General features: G+C 37.2%; 1 protein-coding gene across 1 annotated transcript in view; it reads left to right on the top strand.

Annotated features, from left to right (window-relative positions):
* Positions 1-17,424, top strand: part of TYR (tyrosinase) — a gene marked incomplete at its 3' end in the record, with an annotated part of 88,847 nt that overhangs the window by 51,326 nt on the left and 20,097 nt on the right. The window lies entirely within an intron of this gene.

Genomic DNA, 17,424 nt, shown 5'->3' with positions numbered 1-17,424 from the left:
CCTTATTTGTAAATAAAGTTTTATTAGAACACAACCACAATCATTCATCTACATATTGTCTATGGCTGCTTTCACGCTACAATGGCCAAGTTGAACCAAGACCATATAGTGCACAAAATAGAAAATATTTCCTTCCTGGCCCTTTACAGAGAAAGTTTCCTGACCCCTGCCAAACCAGAGAATTCCATATTTATATGCCAGGTAAGAGAAAAAGGTTGATCTTTATCTAGCCCACCTATATCTATATTTATAGAAAATGCTATAATTTAGTTCAATGTCTGGAGGCATTTTTTAAAATAGAGATAAAGCTATTATGAAGACATACAGCTTTTAGAAGCCACTCTCCCACCTTTGAAAATTAAAATTTTCTCTTCCTTAGAATTCTCTGTTAATCCTATCTTACTATTAGATACCTGCATGATTATTAAAGTAACTCAAAAATAATAATCAAATGTCAAAGTAGTTTCTCATTCAGCCCTTGTAGGCAAGGTGATAAAGATTCTGGGGATGGAGAGGGAGGAAAAAGCATCATTATAAAGAAGGATAGAGACCTGTGGATTGCCAAAGTACTGTGGCATCTGAGCTTTCCTCTCAAGTCTCTTCTTATAGAGATGCATTTCTTCAATCAGATGGTCTTTTCACTGCTGTTCAGTTATTCACATATATATTTATTGAGAACCTACTAAGTGCTGAGTACATTTGCCTGAATATTCCACATTCATTGTTGCTTCTATGCATTGCATTTACCAGTCTCCAATTCTGGAACATATTTTCCTTGACATTTAATTTGTATACAATCTTCAAGACTAGTTTCAATTTTTAGCTTTTCCATGAAGAATGACCATACCTATCTAAAATCATTTCTCTCCAAGACTAGTTTCAATTTTTAGCTTTTCCATGAAGAATGACCATACCTATCTAAAATCATTTCTCTCATCCAAGGGTGTGTTGGAGCCAGCCCAAATTGGCTAGCAAGATTGAATTATGTACATGTTTTCCCGACTTTGCATTCAGTGACCTCAGACTGTAGCTTGAAACCAGTATTGGTAGGAGTGTTTACATCAGGAAACTGGCAAGTGCTACAAATCAGGGCTTTCACTCTGAGGGAGCTCCTTGTTAAAATAATGGCCGGCATACCGCTGCTCCCATCTGTTAACTCACATCACTTTCTCTCTCTGCTTCTTATTTTGGACACATCATTTATATCATTCTTATTGATTATGTGCTTTCCTTACTGATTATTTGTGCTTTGTCTCTATGACTAATCTCTGAGCTACTTAATGGTGGGACCCACGCCTTGAATTCTATTTGCTTTTCTCACAACGTTTTCTTTAGCTTGTAATTAGTAGATGTGTAATACATTTCTATCAAATGAATAAATGATTGAAAACAACCTTAGCAAGTTACATTTATCGTAGCTACAAAGGAAACTGTAGAGAAATCATTTTAACTAAAAAAAACTTTTTGCAAGTCTTGTAAAACAGAAATCATTCAATGCTATTAACATGTTTTAAGATTTAGCATGTTTTAGATTTAGCAAGGTCTAGACCACTAGACCTTCTTTTAGGCACTGATTAAACAGAATAATGAGACAAGATCACTGGCTTGAAAAAGCTTAGTCTAGTGGGAAATACAAACAAGTAAACAACTATAGTACATTATAATTCACTCATAGTCATAGGAGACATTCTTGGAAAGCTACATAAAAAGGATGATATATGAACTGAGTCCTGAAGAGCAGCAGGCCTACAAGACAGAATGGATATTCAAGGATTGGGAACATAACTCTTACCTCATTGAAACCAAGCACAAGCTCAAAATATGAACTGAAGAAGAAAATGAAGCTTAGGGTCCAAAATAAGGAAATATGCCTCAAGTCTCATATGCAGAGAAAGTGATGATTCCAGTGGCCAGTTAGCTCACCACCAAAATGTGCCATTGTTGGGCAAATAAAGACATAAAGTAATTTCAATTATCTCTACGACTTTTAAGTAAAAAAAAGGAAAAATCAGAGAATGGATCTAATACAATGATTTTAAAAGATAATATGTATTTAGTTTTTACTATGTGCTAGGCACTGTTGTAAACTCTTTACAAGTCTTATTTCATTTAATCCACACCAACAAGTCTGTAATGTTCTAGATTAAAAAAGAGAGATGGAGAAGTTCAGTAACTGTCCCAAGATTACACAGCTAGTAAAGGGTGGAATTGAGAGTTAAACAATGCAGTCTTACCACAGAGTCATGTTCTTAACCACTGTGAAGAATTCCTTGGAAAATGCAAAGATGAGTTTTCCTTCTGACTGCTCTTAGACTGAGGATAAATCATCTTCATTAAAAATTCATTCATTCATCAAACATTTTAAGTTTCTTCTATATTCTAGATCCCATGCCAGGTACCATGCCTTTTTAATTTATTGGTATGAATGACCTGCAGATGCTTATAGTCCTTCAAAAATGACAGAAAAGAAAAAAAAAAACAACATAACAATGTAGCACTGTCTATAAAAGAAGTGTAAGAGGTATATGAATCCAGAGAAGGAAGAGCTTAAATTATATAAGAATGGCCAAAACTGGAAGCATCTGACAACATCAAATGCTGGTGAAGATGTGGAGCTACAAGAACTCTCATTCATTGCAGGTGGAGATGCAAAATGGTGCAACCAATTTGGAAGACAGTTTGGCAGCTTCTTATAAAACTAAACATATTCTTACCATACGATCCAGTAATCACACTCCTTGGTATTTACACAAAGGAGTTGAAAACCTATGTCCACACAAAACCCTGTACATGGATGTATATAACAACTTTATAATTTCCAAAACTTGGAGGCAAGCGAAACGTCCTTCAGTATGTAAGTGGATAAATAAATGGTTGTACATCTATTTATGGGATATTATTCAGTACTAAAAAGAAATGAGCTATCAAGCCATGAAAAAACATGGAAAAAACTTAAATATATATTACTAAGTAGGAGAAGCCAATCTGAAAATGTTATATATTGCATGATTCCAACTATATAACATTCTGGTAAAAGCAAAACTGTGGAGATTATAAAATGATCAGTTGTCAGGGTTGAGGGCATGAGGAATGAATAGACAGAACACAAAGAATTTTTAGGGCAGTGAAAAAACTGTATGATAGCATAATGATGGATATGTCATTATACATTTGTCCAAACGCATAGAATGTATAACACTGGGAGTGAACCCTAAGGTAACCTATGGATTTTGGGTGACTATGATATGACATTGTAGGTTCATCAGTTATAACAAATGCACCATTCTGCTAGGGGATGAGGATAAGGGGGAGGTTATGTGTGTGGGGGGAAAGGGGATATTAGGAAATCTCTGTATCTTCCTTTAATTTTGTTGTAAGCCTAAAACATCTCTTTTAAAAAAGTCTTAAAAAGAGAGATAAGTATTGTTGTGACCTACTCAACATTTTTAAATAACTGAAATTATGACTGGTAACACTATACTGTTGTTGCCTAATATCAGATAGTGCACCATCAGGACTCTGATAAATAGAAATGTGATATGGACAGTGAGGGCATTGATGAATCTCTGAGAACTTGAAATAAAGCATACAATTTAGAAAAAAATTAACAACATTTACTTATACAAATTTAAACTAGGGAAGGCTGAGTAGCTTTTCTTATTTGAGTACTCTTCCCATGTTACTCATCAATAGTAACTAATAAATGAACCTAAGTATTTCTAGCATCTCTGTCTTTGTAAGGTGAAATAACAAACCTTTGTAATTTTCCAGAAATCACAAAGGTAATTTCAAAGATATTCTACAAGATTTATGTCACTTTTTTTATATTTAGGATCTGATTTGGGCAAGGCAAAATCAAAGAAGTTGTCAGAGGAAACTTGGACACGATTAAGTAGAATTATGAGTGCCTGAGAAATAATATTTCATTATATTTGTAATGAAAGTGTCAATAAAACATTTTAAAGTTAAAAGAAAAGAAGGTAACAGGATTGTAAAGAACCTTAGTTCTTTTATAAGTGAGGAACAAGAAACCTTTGCTCTTTTTTTCTTTCTTAAACAGTCAAGAGTATAATACAGGCAACAAAAAGCTCAGGAAATTATTCTAGTTAGACAGAAAATATCTTCTATCTAAAAAGTAAAAAAAAAAAAATCCTTTATATTGTAGGCAAGGGCCATAAGCAATATATCAGTCAATAAGTCAGTAAGTAAGTAAATAAATAAATAAAAAGTCAGTAAGTAAGTAAGCCAAGTTAGTAAGGCCATCAAAATTGAGAATATTTTAAGGTTTTTAACAAAATTTATAACTTATTTTTCAAACTTAGGTATTATAAACCAGGTCAAATAAAATTCACTTTCCAAATTTCATCCTTCATTGGCTCCTTCATATCCTGGAACATACTGGCACTTTAAGACAGATTTTAGGGGCTCCACCAGATGAGCACTAATTTCATTATAACATTAAGATGTTATTAACATACAGTGTTAATAAAGATAGTCATTGTTTATCTTTAAATGAGTCAATTAATATTTTTTTGAAAAAGAATTCCATTGTATGAATGAACCATTCTTTAGTAATCACTTAGTCACTTATTAACAGGCATTTTGATTGTTTCTTTTTTTTCTATCTTTTCTTTTTTAAACTATATATATATGCGTATGTTTGTGTGTGTTATATTATGTATATATATATATAATTGTGAACATTTGTGAGTATAGCTAAAGAATAGATTTTTCACATTGGAATTGAAAGGTGAGAGGTTAAATACATTTAAAATTTGTTGATATTTCCAAACTGCCTTCCAAAAATGATTGTGCTTGCTACATTTCCAGAAATAGAGAATGAAAGTGTGTTGCCACCCTGTACCCTCATTTGCACTAGATGTCATCAAATTTATTAATCTTTTTAACTCTGAAAAGTAGAAAAATATTTATTTGTATTTTTCTGTTTCCTAGGCATGTTATAGATTAATTATACTTTTTTCTAAAATGTCTATTTACATTCTTTGCTATTTTATATTAGGTTAATTGGTCTTTTTTATTTTTGAATTGTATAGGCTCCTCATAAATTTTTAGTTGACCTTTTTTGTCATAAACATTACAAATATTTTCTGCAGTATTAATCATCATTTAAATATTATGTTATGTTTCTTGGTATTCAGAAATTAATATATGATCTTTTATGTAATATTTTATATTCAATCTCTATTCACAGCTTCAGAGTCTTTAACTCTTTGTTCCTCAGTATTCTCATCTGTAAAAAGAGTGGATTGATCTAAAGCTCCATGGTTCCTTCTGGACATTACAATCCTCTGGATAATGTGTTTTTGAAGAAATGACAGTAGAATGCATTAGTACAATTACAGGGCTTTAGCAGGTTTCTTAGTGACAGCTTAATCATGCTTTTAGTTATGATTAATAGGTAACTGACATATAGATAAATCCAATTCATAGTATAAATTATTTTTCTCTGCTATTCAGATTAAGGTCTGACAGGACTCTAAGCTTTTCTCAGATTTGTAAAAAAGTTTCTGGCAAGAAGAGAGGATTGAAGAGTAGGCACCCTAAAAGAATGAATATGTTGGAATGTTTATTCTTTTTCTCCAAAAAGATCAGATTTGGGGCATGCTAAAGACAGAGACATTTGAAACTTTAAACCAACCTAACACTACAACACCCATCAAGCAAAGCTGATGTTTTAGCCATGGAATCAGGAACTTTTATGCTTATAAATTCCTTAGGAAGGAAGATGAACATTGGTGCTGGATGGTACACTATGGATAAATGTCAGAGCACCAGAAAGAGGGCTTTAGAAATACTTCCTTTCCTTAATACTTCATTGCTCAAGGAGGGCTCACGTGGACAAAAGCAAGCACATCTCTGCATGCATGCATTCATTCATTCAGCTGTTAATTCAACAAACATTAAGTCCCCTCTATGCTTTGTGTGCTATAGTAGGCCATGGGGATTCAGCAGTCACTAATACTATTCCTCCCCACCTAAAGCTTCCTGATCCAGATATGTAAAAAACAAAGTATTATAAAACAAAATGTAACTTCTACAATAGTAGTGGTTTAATAGGTCAGAGTATGTGGGAGTGAAGAAAAGAGCATCAAGGAAGTAGGGACCATAAGAATGGTCCTCCTCATCCCCTGGATCTGTAGCACCTAGCAGCCTGCCTGGCACAGAGTGGATATTCAATGAATTGCTGTTAGATTCCAGTGTTTGAATTCTCTTATGACCGGTGGCTTTATGAAGAATGAGTAGGATATTGACTCGTGAAGTTTGGTAGTAACCACATTCAATTCATATGGAACAAAACAAGAAAAGCTCAGACGCGTGAGTTAATAGAAACTTCAGGAAATGGGCCATAATTAAAACCCAACTAAAATACTGAAAGCACAGCTAATGTTTGAGTGCTTACTGTGCACCAAAAGCTAGGGGCATCAGTGGACTGACCCACTTAATAGTTAACAACAACCCGACCAGTTAAGTGGCATTATCATCCCCATCTTAGGGACAAATAGACTAAAGCACAGAGAGGTTAAATAACCTGTCAGGATATGAACCCATGCTTTTAACCTGTACTATATGCTGCTTCATAAGTGTTTGGAGAGCAGAAGAAATGCATGTCTATATATAGAGAGAATATACTCTTACCCCAACACAAGAGCAAGAGCTAACAGGGTAGGTGGTTATTTTGAACAGTAGTCACCAGCATGGTTACTGCAGCAGGAGGCCAGTTGACCAAGCAGAACAGGTTGGTGAAAAATTTAGCAAGCTCAAATTGGGTGGGGTATGTGGAGGGGAGAGGAGGAGTGCAGGGGGCAAGCAGGGGCTAGGCAGTGAGGGCTGGGGAATGTGAAGGGGAACAAAAACTGGGCCAATATTTGGAGTAAGTGTTATAGTTTACAGTGCCCAGAAGCTTAAGCCTGCAGTTTTAACTGATTTTTAAATTTTTATTGAAATATAGTTGATTTACAGTACTGTGTTAGTTTCAGGTGAAAGCAAACAGGTGTAGTTCCCTGTACTCTAGAGTAGGTCGTTGTTGTTTATCTATTTTATATAGTGTGTATACATATATATATATATATATATTATTATTTTTTTTTGTTGTTGTATGCGGGCCTCTCACCACTGTGGCCTCTCCCATTGCGGAGCACAGGCTCCGGACGTGCAGGCTCAGCGGCCATTGCTCACGGGCCTAACTGCTCCGCGGCATGTGGGATCCTCCCGGACCGGGGCACGAACCTGCTTCCCCTGCACCGGCAGGCAGACTCTCAACCACTGTGCCACCAGGGAAGTCCTATGTAATATATTTTGATGCTAGGTTCTATGCATTCCATGCATCTAAGATATCATTTGCATGAATATATATATATATATATATATATATATATATATATATATATATATATAATTTGTATATATTTCGCATCTTCTTTATCTATTCATGTTAAACCCTCCTCTGATGTGGGCTGGGCTCACCTTGGCTGAGCAGGCACTGACTCAGGAACTAAGTGAGGCTGAGGTAGAGAAGGCAGGAAGGGACACCTCTAGAAGCTCATAGTCTAGTTCCTAGATTCCAAATGTGGATAAGAAGTCCTCTGGTGGAAGAACCATGAGACCTGGGGGCAGAACGCCTGTGAGCACATCCTGGCTCTGTTTTGAGATACTTATATGACCCTGGGAAGGTTGCTAAATTCCTCCCAGCCTCAGTTTCCTCACTGACAAAATGGTGGTAATATTACTACTTTTCTCATAGGAATGTGACTTTACAGTTTGTAACTCATAATATGACAACTGCTTCTTGTAAAGAGAGTAGAGTATAAGGGACTTTTATAAAGCATATGCGATACTTTTGTTCTGTACTCACTATTTGCAAGCGCCCTCCAGGATCAACAACACTTCCTTGGTTCTCCTGTAACCTGTCTCTTGAGTGCATGGGAATCCCAGCTAGGTATAAACCTGAAGCAAAACATTTCACGGATGGCAGGTCTGCCTCACTCCTCAGCTACAGGTTAATTACATCTTTTGGAGTGACTTCTCTTTTTTTTGGCTCCGGACGCGCAGGCTCAGCGGCCATGGCTCACGGGCCCAGCCGCTCCACGGCATGTGGGATATTCCCGGACCGGGGCACGAACCTGCATCCCCTGCATCGGCAGGCGGACTCTCAACCACTGCGCCACCAGGGAAGCCCTGGAGTGACTTCTTGGCTGTCATTGCTGATGAGGCTTCCTTTCCATTCTATTCCCCAAGCCTCCCCTGGGCCATCCTGCTAAGAAGGCTGCCCCGACCCACATGCCTGCAAACTAAATGCCTTGCTAACTAGGCAGCTCAGAAATAGTCCAGGCAGAAGACAGCTCCCTGGAGCTTCAGGAATGAAGAGCAGATTGCCTGCCTGCTGGTGATAGCAAGGCTGAAGCATGCTCAGAAAGACAGAAGTCCCAGGGTTAGGGAAGGAGGTGAACTCAGAAACCAGAGAAATGTGTTAAAGTCTGCTCTGGGAATCAGACAGGATGGCAGAGGAGGACCCCTTTGTTTCTTGGTTTCTTTTCATACTGTTGGATTCTGACCAGCTTTAAAAATGTTCCCTAGACTTAACTCCCTAGAACAAGTAGCAGTTATACCATTAGAGTTGTACTTATCCATATATCCACCGCTGATTTTGTTGTTGTCATCAGTGGATTTAGCTCTGATGCCAGTCCGCTTTGGCTAGATGTATTTGTAGGTTTGACTGTCTCTCTCACTCAATCTTGAGCTCCTTTAAGGTTGTGTTTGTGTATTGATCATCTGTAGCACCTAAACCCAGATCCAAGCACCTAACAAAGACCCTGGCACATAGGAGACATCATTAAACACTTATTAAAGTGTTGCTGCACTTGATTAATTGATGAAGAGGCAATGTACTATAACTAATAACCTAAAGAATAGTCCTCCTACAATGTGGGGAATCTCCCAACTTTTTGCGGGATTAATATGTCTTACTACGAGGGAAATTAAATTGCATAAATTAAAATGTTGATAACTTAAAAATCCCAAAAGAAAGAGGATAAAGAAACATGAGTCGTCATTATTTTTGCTGAAACTTTAAATCTGAAAGAAAATTTTAAGATCATAATCGAACCCCTCATTTAACAAATAAGGAAATTGAGGCCCAGAAAGGGTGACCTACCCAAGGACACAGTTTTCTGCAAAGTAGAGAGAAGAGTGTTTCAAGACCTTGTGGGGCAGGTGGGAGCTTTCAGAGACAGATTGGAATATTTAACATGACAGAGGATATTTAACTAAGGAAGGCAGAAGCAGTGTGACTATAGGAAAGTCCTTACCATCATCATTTAGAGATCGAGTTCAGATCTGCTGAAATAGCACCAAATATCAGATTCAAGGGATGAACAGGATTTTAAAATTAATCAAAAGGCCAGAAATCGGGAGACTAGGAGGCAGTAAATCATGTGATTAAAATCACAGATTTTAGCATCAGACATGCTTCATTTTGAATCTCAAGGCTGCCTCATCTAGCTAAATGATCTCTGGCAAGCTGCTTATTCTCCCCTAAGCCTTCCTTTTCTCAGCCATAAAATTCTGCTAATACTAGTACCTACCTGAAGTTGTAGCTCTAATAATTAATATGATATTTTTATAAATATGTATTAAAGTTCTTAGCACACAGTTACACAACAGAAAATGTCCTTGCCATTAAGATACTTACTTTCGGGGCTTCCCTGGTGGCGCAGTGGTTGAGAGTCCACCTGCCGATGCAGGGGATACGGGTTCGTGCCCCGGTCCAGGAAGATTCCACATGCCGCGGAGCGGCTGGGCCCGTGAGCCGTGGCCGCTGAGCCTTCACGTCCGGAGCCTGTGCTCCGCAACGGGAGAGGCCACAACAGTGAGAGGCCCGTGTACCGCAAAAACAAAACAAAACAAAAAAAAAAAGATACTTACTTTCTAATTTTCTCACATTTCTGGAAGCTAGAAGTTTGAGATCACAATATCGGTAGAATTAGCTTCTCTCTCCTTGGCTTGCATACGGCTCTCTTCTCCCAGTATTTTCACGTGGTCTTCCCTCTGTACATGTCCATGTCCTAATTCCCTCTTTTTATAAAGACACCAGTCAGACTGGATAAAGGACCACTCTCGTGACCTTATTTTAACTTAATTACTTCTTCAAAGACCCTGTCTCCAAATAGTTACATTCTAAGGTCTTCTGGATTAGAACTTCAGCATATGAATTTGGGGTAGGAGGAGCATAACTCAACTCATAACAAGTGGTGAGGATGAAAGTCAAACTGTAGTAGAATGAAAACAGAATAGGAATTGAAAATGTCAAATTAGACCAAAGTTTTAGAAATGTGATGACAAACTAAAATAGAAAAGACAGCAAATTGTTTGAGGAGAAGAATTAAGAAAAAGAGCTTTGTGGAGAGGCTTTTTTTCCCCTTTCACAATAAGAGGTACATGCCTGAATTTATAACTTAAGGGAATTATTGCTAAGGAAATGAGAAAAAAAAGCATTAAAAGTGAAGAACATTGAAATTCTCTAAAAAGTAAACTAAGAAAAAAGATATATGGCTTCAATTCTACAAGATCATTATCTAGGGGAAATTATCCCATATTTTCCCCAGAGGAAAAATTAAAGAATGATAACTGATGTACAAAATATCCATAGGAAATGCTATATTCAGAACCTCATTTGTCAAAACATTCATAAAATATCTTTTTATCATATGACTTTGTTTTATTAAGGTAATTTAGATAATATGAAGGTTTCTGGAAATATCAAAACAAAATTTCTGCATATAGGATTGGCAAAGCAGAGAACAGAGAAAACCAAGGATGTACAATACAAATGCTATTTCCATCCTGGAATCAACAAGGCCCAAGATAGCCATTGTCAAGTACAAAATGTCACAATAATCTAGAAATAACAACGGGGATGCGAATCTGTTGGAATCTCAGGAAAGACACATTACTATATTCGTGACATCAAAGGGCCGTAATGAAAATAGTTTTCTGTAGCTGTGTCCTTATACAAAGCAAACTATCAGAAGAAAGATAAATATTTACCAAAAGAAAAACAGTTTTTTAAGAAAAGTTATTTTCCCTCAGAAAAAGGAGCAGAAGCAGCAGAGCCCCTTTAATTTCAGGGATAAAAAAGATAACAGAACAAGCTTCCAGATTCATATTGTGGGGCTGTGCTAGTGTCAGTACAGCATGGAGTTTTGTGGCAGAATTCTTCGCTCCCAGAGGCAGCTAATTTTTGTCTAGCAACTAGGCAGAGATGAGGTGGGGCAGTGGAGGTGAAGTGTTTCCCCTTGGTGAAGGTCATCGAGAAGATATGACTGCTGTGGTTTGACCTTTGAGCTGAACTCGGGCAATCAGAGGCTCCTAACCTACTCCCCTGTCTTAGGAACTTAGAGTCTGCCTACCATTCATTCCCACAGTGGGAATTATTCCAAAGCTCTAACCTTGAGAGAGTGAGGTGCTACTGAGACCATCTGGACAACATATGTGACTGAATCCAGTTACACTATATATATATATATATATATATATATATATATATATATATATATATATATATATACACACACTATATATAAAATAGATAACTACTAAGGACCAACTGTATAGCACAGGGAACTCTACTCAGTACACTGCAATAGCCTATATGGGAAAGGAATCTTAAAAAAAGTGGATGTATGTATATGAATAACTGATTCACTTTGCTCTACACCTGAAAGTAACACAACATTGTAAATCAACTGCACTCCAATAAAAATATTGGGTTGGCCAAAATGTTCGTTCAGTTTTTTCCATAAGATAGCTCTAGAAGAGCTTAGTTGTCTTTAACGTCATTCGAACCAATTTTGTTAGATTGTATTGTGACAGCTGACATATAAGCATGCATTTTACAAAAAACTTATCAAAATTGGTGAATTTTTGTGTAACCATTTTAATACTGAAGATGGAAGAAAAAAAGCAACACTTTTGGCCTATTACGCTTTATTATTTCAAGAAAGGAAGAAATACAACAGAAACAAAAAAAAAAAATTTGTGCAGTGTATGGAGAAGGTGCTGTGACTGATCGAATGTATCAAAAGAGGTTTGCGAAGTTTTGTGCTGGAGATTTCTTGCTGGATGATGCTCCACAGTCAGGTAGACCAGTTGAAGTTGATAGAGATCAAATTGAGATATTAATTGAGAACAATCAACATTATACCACGCTGGAGGTAGCCGACATACTCAAAATAACCAAACTAAGCACTGAAAATTATTTGCACCAGCTTGGTTATATTAATTGCTTTGAAGTTTGGGTTCCACATAAGTTAAGAGAAAAAAAAACCTTCTTGACCATATTTCCGATTGCAATTCTCTACTTAAACGTAAAAAAAAGTTCCGTTTTTAAAACAAATTGTGACAGATGATGAAAAGTGGATACTGTACAATCATGTGGAACAGAAGAGATTGTGGGGCAAGTGAAATGAACCACCACCAACAACACCAGAGGCCTGTCTTCATCTAAAGAAGGTGATGTTGTGTATATGGTGGGATTGGAAGGGAGTCCTCTATTATGAGCTCCTTCCAGAAAAAGAAACAATTAATTCCAACAAGTACTGCTCCCAGTTAGACCAACTGAAAGCAGCACTCGATGAAAAGCATGCAGAATTAGTCAATAGAAAACACACAACCTTCCATCAGGATAAGGCAAGACCGCATGTTTGATGACCAGGTAAAAACTGTTACTGCTTGGCTGGGAAGTTCTGATTCATCCACCATATTCACCAGACATTGAACCTTTGGATTTCCATTTACAAAATTCTCTTAATGGAAAAAACTTCAATTCCCTGGAAGACGGTAAAAGGCACCTGGAACAGTTCTTTGCTTAAAAAGACAAAAAGTTTTGGGAAGAAGGAATTATGAAGTTGCCTGAAAAATGGCAGAAAGTACTGGGAAAAAATGGTGAATACATTGTTCAATAAAGATCTTGGTGAAAATGAAAAAATGTGTCTTTTATTTTTTACTTAAAAACAGAAGGAAGTTTTTGGCCAGCCCAGTAATAAAAAAATTGTTTTTTAAAAGCCTCTCTATAAACTTTTAAGATACTGGTGGGCAGATGCAGAGATCTACTCATCTTGCAGCCACCCAAGACAAGCCTCCAATGTAAGTTCCCTTGCTTATTAAACTTGCCACTTACCAATCAGAAGTGGTCTGCCTCTTTCTTCTGTCTCTCCCCCTGCTCTCTACTAAGGGGTCTGGTTTCAGATTACAGCTGGGAAGTTCCCATGGTGGTTTGTGAACCAACAGTTTCCATTTCCCAGTAGCTGACATCTTTTCTTCATGTGAAAGAAAGATCTGCGCCTGCGGTCTGAGCAGGTTTTCTCTCACCAGCAACCAATTAACACCCTATGCTCAGAACAATGGGCCTCTCCAGGTACACCTCCTTCATCTTCAGACTGAGGCAAGACTCCCAGTCTTTCCATGGGTGTCCAGTAGAGGTCTGGGGAAAAGAGCTGGGAAGTGGTTGTATATTCCTCTGTGTCTTGGATTCTCAGGAATCCTAAACTGTTCCATAACCCACATGTGGCTTAATCAGTTTGTTACAATTTCAGTGCTTTCCTTCTTACCCAGTTTTATGGCTTTTACCCTTTCCTCTCATATTTTGCCAAAGTTGAAACAGTTCACATATCCTGTCCCTCCTCAACATGTTTTGTCACCCATTGGAATCAGTTTGCCTGGTTTCATTGTGACTCTAGCTCTTGGATGAGGCAAAAATATCTTTTTTTAAAATTATGACTTTTTCTTATTGTTAAATTAGGAATGACATTCTCTTGCAACATTTTTACCTCTTAAGCAGAAACAGAACTGATTGCTGACAAGTATTAATTTTCTCCTCTCTTCCCAGTCACAAAGTGAAAGCAATACTAGTGTCAGTGTTAAGTGTCAAGATGGAAGTAATCAAGCAAAAACCCTGGGGCAAAGAATAGGGAGTGAGGAATGGATGCTGAGAGAGCAGCGAATAATAGCTAAGACATAAAAGTTTGTTCAGCTGCTGAGACAGAATTGATGTCAGAGGAACTGCTGAAGCAGAGTGCTGTAAAGCTAGGAATCAAAGTTCATGAGTTAAGTATCAGAGCTCAGAAATAAATAAAGAAAAAAAGGCTCAAGTACTGCTGTGGTCCCATTTTCAATCCAGAATAATTCTCGTGGAGCACTGTTATTACTGTGGGATTGACGTGGGAGAGCTGTGCTTCCCTCCTCAGTCTGTCTCGTGGGCACATGAAAAATCAGAACAAAGATGAAAAATGGAAATATCATTGAATAGTGAGATTGTATTTGTATTCTGATCCTTAGCGTCATGTAACTGCCACACAGGGCTCCAATTTTATATTCATAGGTTGTTATATCATCATAGTTTAATATGAGTAAGAAAGCTAATGATCTAGTCTGCATATGTGGCTATTGAGCACTCGAAATTTTGCTTGTGCAACTCAGGTTGTAATTTTTACTTTAAATTTAAAAATGGATGTGTGCATTGGTTATTGAAAAACTTGTATGTCTGGAACAATTTGAGTATGTGAATATATGTTTTCATCTGTAAAATATATGCTATCTTAATACATCTCAAGTGTTTCTGGTACTGTCCTATGTCTTATGCCCTCAAAATATACTCTATAATAACTGACTGGATTTTTCTTAACTTTGTACGAAAAAAATTAATCTATAACCAATTAGCCAAGAAGAACTTTACCTTCTGTATTTTATTATCAAAAATGATAGGGATTTGTGTGTGTGTATGTGTGTTTCATATCAGCTGTCAAGATTCAGTGACAGAAATTGGAAACAATGCCAGTTATCTTAACAGAAGTAATTTAATGCAAATAATAGGCTAAATAGATTATAAAATTAAAAAGTGAAAAAAGAAACTGAAAGAATATATACAGGGATGGAACTGGAGGAAGCCGTACCCCCTCCAAGGCTGGGGAGAGATAAGGAATGGTTAGAAATGAGTGGCATTTGGAGGGCCTTCACAGAAGCAGGTTCAGACTTCTGATGGGAAGATAATGTTCCGTTAGTATAAGTACCTCATGGTATTTTGACATTGGAAGAGGGGCCTCATAGAGCAGGAATTCAAACCTCTGAGTGGGGGGCTCTAGTCAGCTGATCCTGATAACTTCCAATGTTCAGCAGCATTTTACAGAACTGGGTATCAGACAGACTTCCGTGGGGGTGGTTATAGCCCAACTATGTTGAAACTTCTTAGAGGGAATGATGATGATTCTGGGAATTTATATACAGAAAGCTGGAGGCTGAACTCTACTGCCCTTCTGAAAGTAATGAGAGGTTGCTGAAATAAACAAGAGGGAGCAAGTCCCTTTGTCTTCTTCCAATCTACTGCTAGTGTCTGTCAGAGATCCAGCTAGCAAAGGAGATGTGCAGCTTACAGAGTCTCAGCCTGAGTATCACAAAGTGGAGTAAGACATCTTTGGGACTGAGAAACACCAACTAATAACTAGCAGAGTCCACCCATTGGCTATTTAGCATCAAACTTTTATTCCTAGAGGATCTGAATTTTAAGTTATTTTGCTTTTCTTTGGTTGCTAAGGTCTTCCATTAAATTTTACTATTGAATATAGAAACACTAAAAACTCTCCAGAGAATTCCCTGAATTTCTTACATAGTATTTCCTGCACTACAGTATGGCAGAAACCCAAATACACCTTGATAATCCGTATCATTCAGCACCAAATCATTAACCAAGAGAGTATCCCTCTTTCATATATATATGCTCAGTGGCATGAAGCATCTAAAATATTCTTCAATTAAATATCCAATTCAATGCAATATTTCTGTGTACCCATCTCAAAGCAGTCCTTCTATTTGGAAGTTAATACCTAAAAACCAGACAATTTCAAAACTATGGTGACAGGAAAAAACTTTGTACTTGGGTTATAAGATGTTATTGTGAAAAGAACCATTCCCATTTCCACTCTTATTTCTAGCACCTGTAGAGAATGTACATGGGAGAAATATTGGTCAGTATTTCAAAGTATATACTGTCTTTGTAAGGCAAGACCTCAACTCTTTAGGATATTTTCTCCTAATCGGTATCTTAACTGAATCTTCAGTGGCCAATTCATTATTTTATGAGGCTAGTTGCTGTTAGGTAGGAGTGCATGGTAAAACTAGTGAATTCCATAGGAAATAGCTGTGTTGCACTGCTTTTGCTGTGAGATGAGTTCTGTAGTCAGAAGCAATGTTGAGTGGAGAATGTGACAATAAAGCAACATTTCATGAGTCCATGCGTGGTGGTACTGGCAGAAGAAGTACACAGAAAGCAAATCCATATGCAGATTTTCATCTATTCTGGTGAAAGCAATTGTGCCATGCTTTATGATGATAGGAGTCCAATGTAACCAATGTACCAGGTGAGTGAATTATCCTCTTCTTCAAAGGGATGTTACTTTATCAGAACCTCATAGCTGATCTCTTGTATTAGCAGATTTGGCACTCAGTGATGGTAGCTAGGCCAGCCTTAGGGAAAAGAGAAGCTATACTGTTGAACCCATGCCAGACCTCCATCTCTGTCACTATGGCTACTTTGTACATGGATTTATTGAGCAAACATTGTTGCAGCTTGGGAAAGAGACTGAATGACATCAATAGAATGTATCGATTTGTCCACCTTATTACTGATAATGGTAGGTTGTATTTGGGTCTGTAAAGCAATAGCTTAATAACAATCACAGGTTCTAAATATAAAATTCCATTATTCTATAGCATTGTTTCCACCCCCAAATATAAATTCCCTCAGAGACTCCTCCCTTGAGAATTATTTCTATGGAGAGAGGCTAGTAAAATATTTCTCAAAGTGTCTTTCACTCCCTCTTAGACTGACAGACCCCAGAGATTTTAGTATGTCTTGATGAATCATGATGCTCCTTTTTATTTGCCTACAGGCCTCTAAATGCAGAGAAGGGCAGTATACAACCTTTGAGGACAGAGTGAAAAGTAGATACATTAACTCAAGGCACTGAGAGTTGAAGGCAAAGTATAAGCACCTACCTCTCAATTATGGAGAATCAAGATATCCCTATGTGGAATAATCACATAGTAGTGCCCTATCACATAGTAGTGCCCTACTCCAGGGGACCTTTGTGTAAACTGTTATCTCTTCCTTGAAATTCTCTTCCAGCTTCTCTCTCTGTCTTCATTCACCACCTGGGCTTTGACTACTGTTTTAGAGAAAGTAATGCAGAAAATAATCTCTTTTTCAGTCCTTGAACCATCTTTTCCTGGGCTCTTTCCTTCCAACAGTCAGAATCATTTGGCGTGATTAAGATGTCAGGTTGTCAGCTCCAGATGAATTTGCTTTCTGAAGGATGTTTTACATTATCTTCTCTGTTCATTAGGCTAGACTTGAAC

This window comes from Hyperoodon ampullatus (assembly GCF_949752795.1).
Source record: "Hyperoodon ampullatus genome assembly, chromosome: 7".
NCBI lineage: Eukaryota > Metazoa > Chordata > Mammalia > Artiodactyla > Ziphiidae > Hyperoodon > Hyperoodon ampullatus.
The sequence above is the reverse complement of the archived record's forward strand: the minus strand, read 5'-3'. Positions and strand labels throughout refer to the sequence as shown.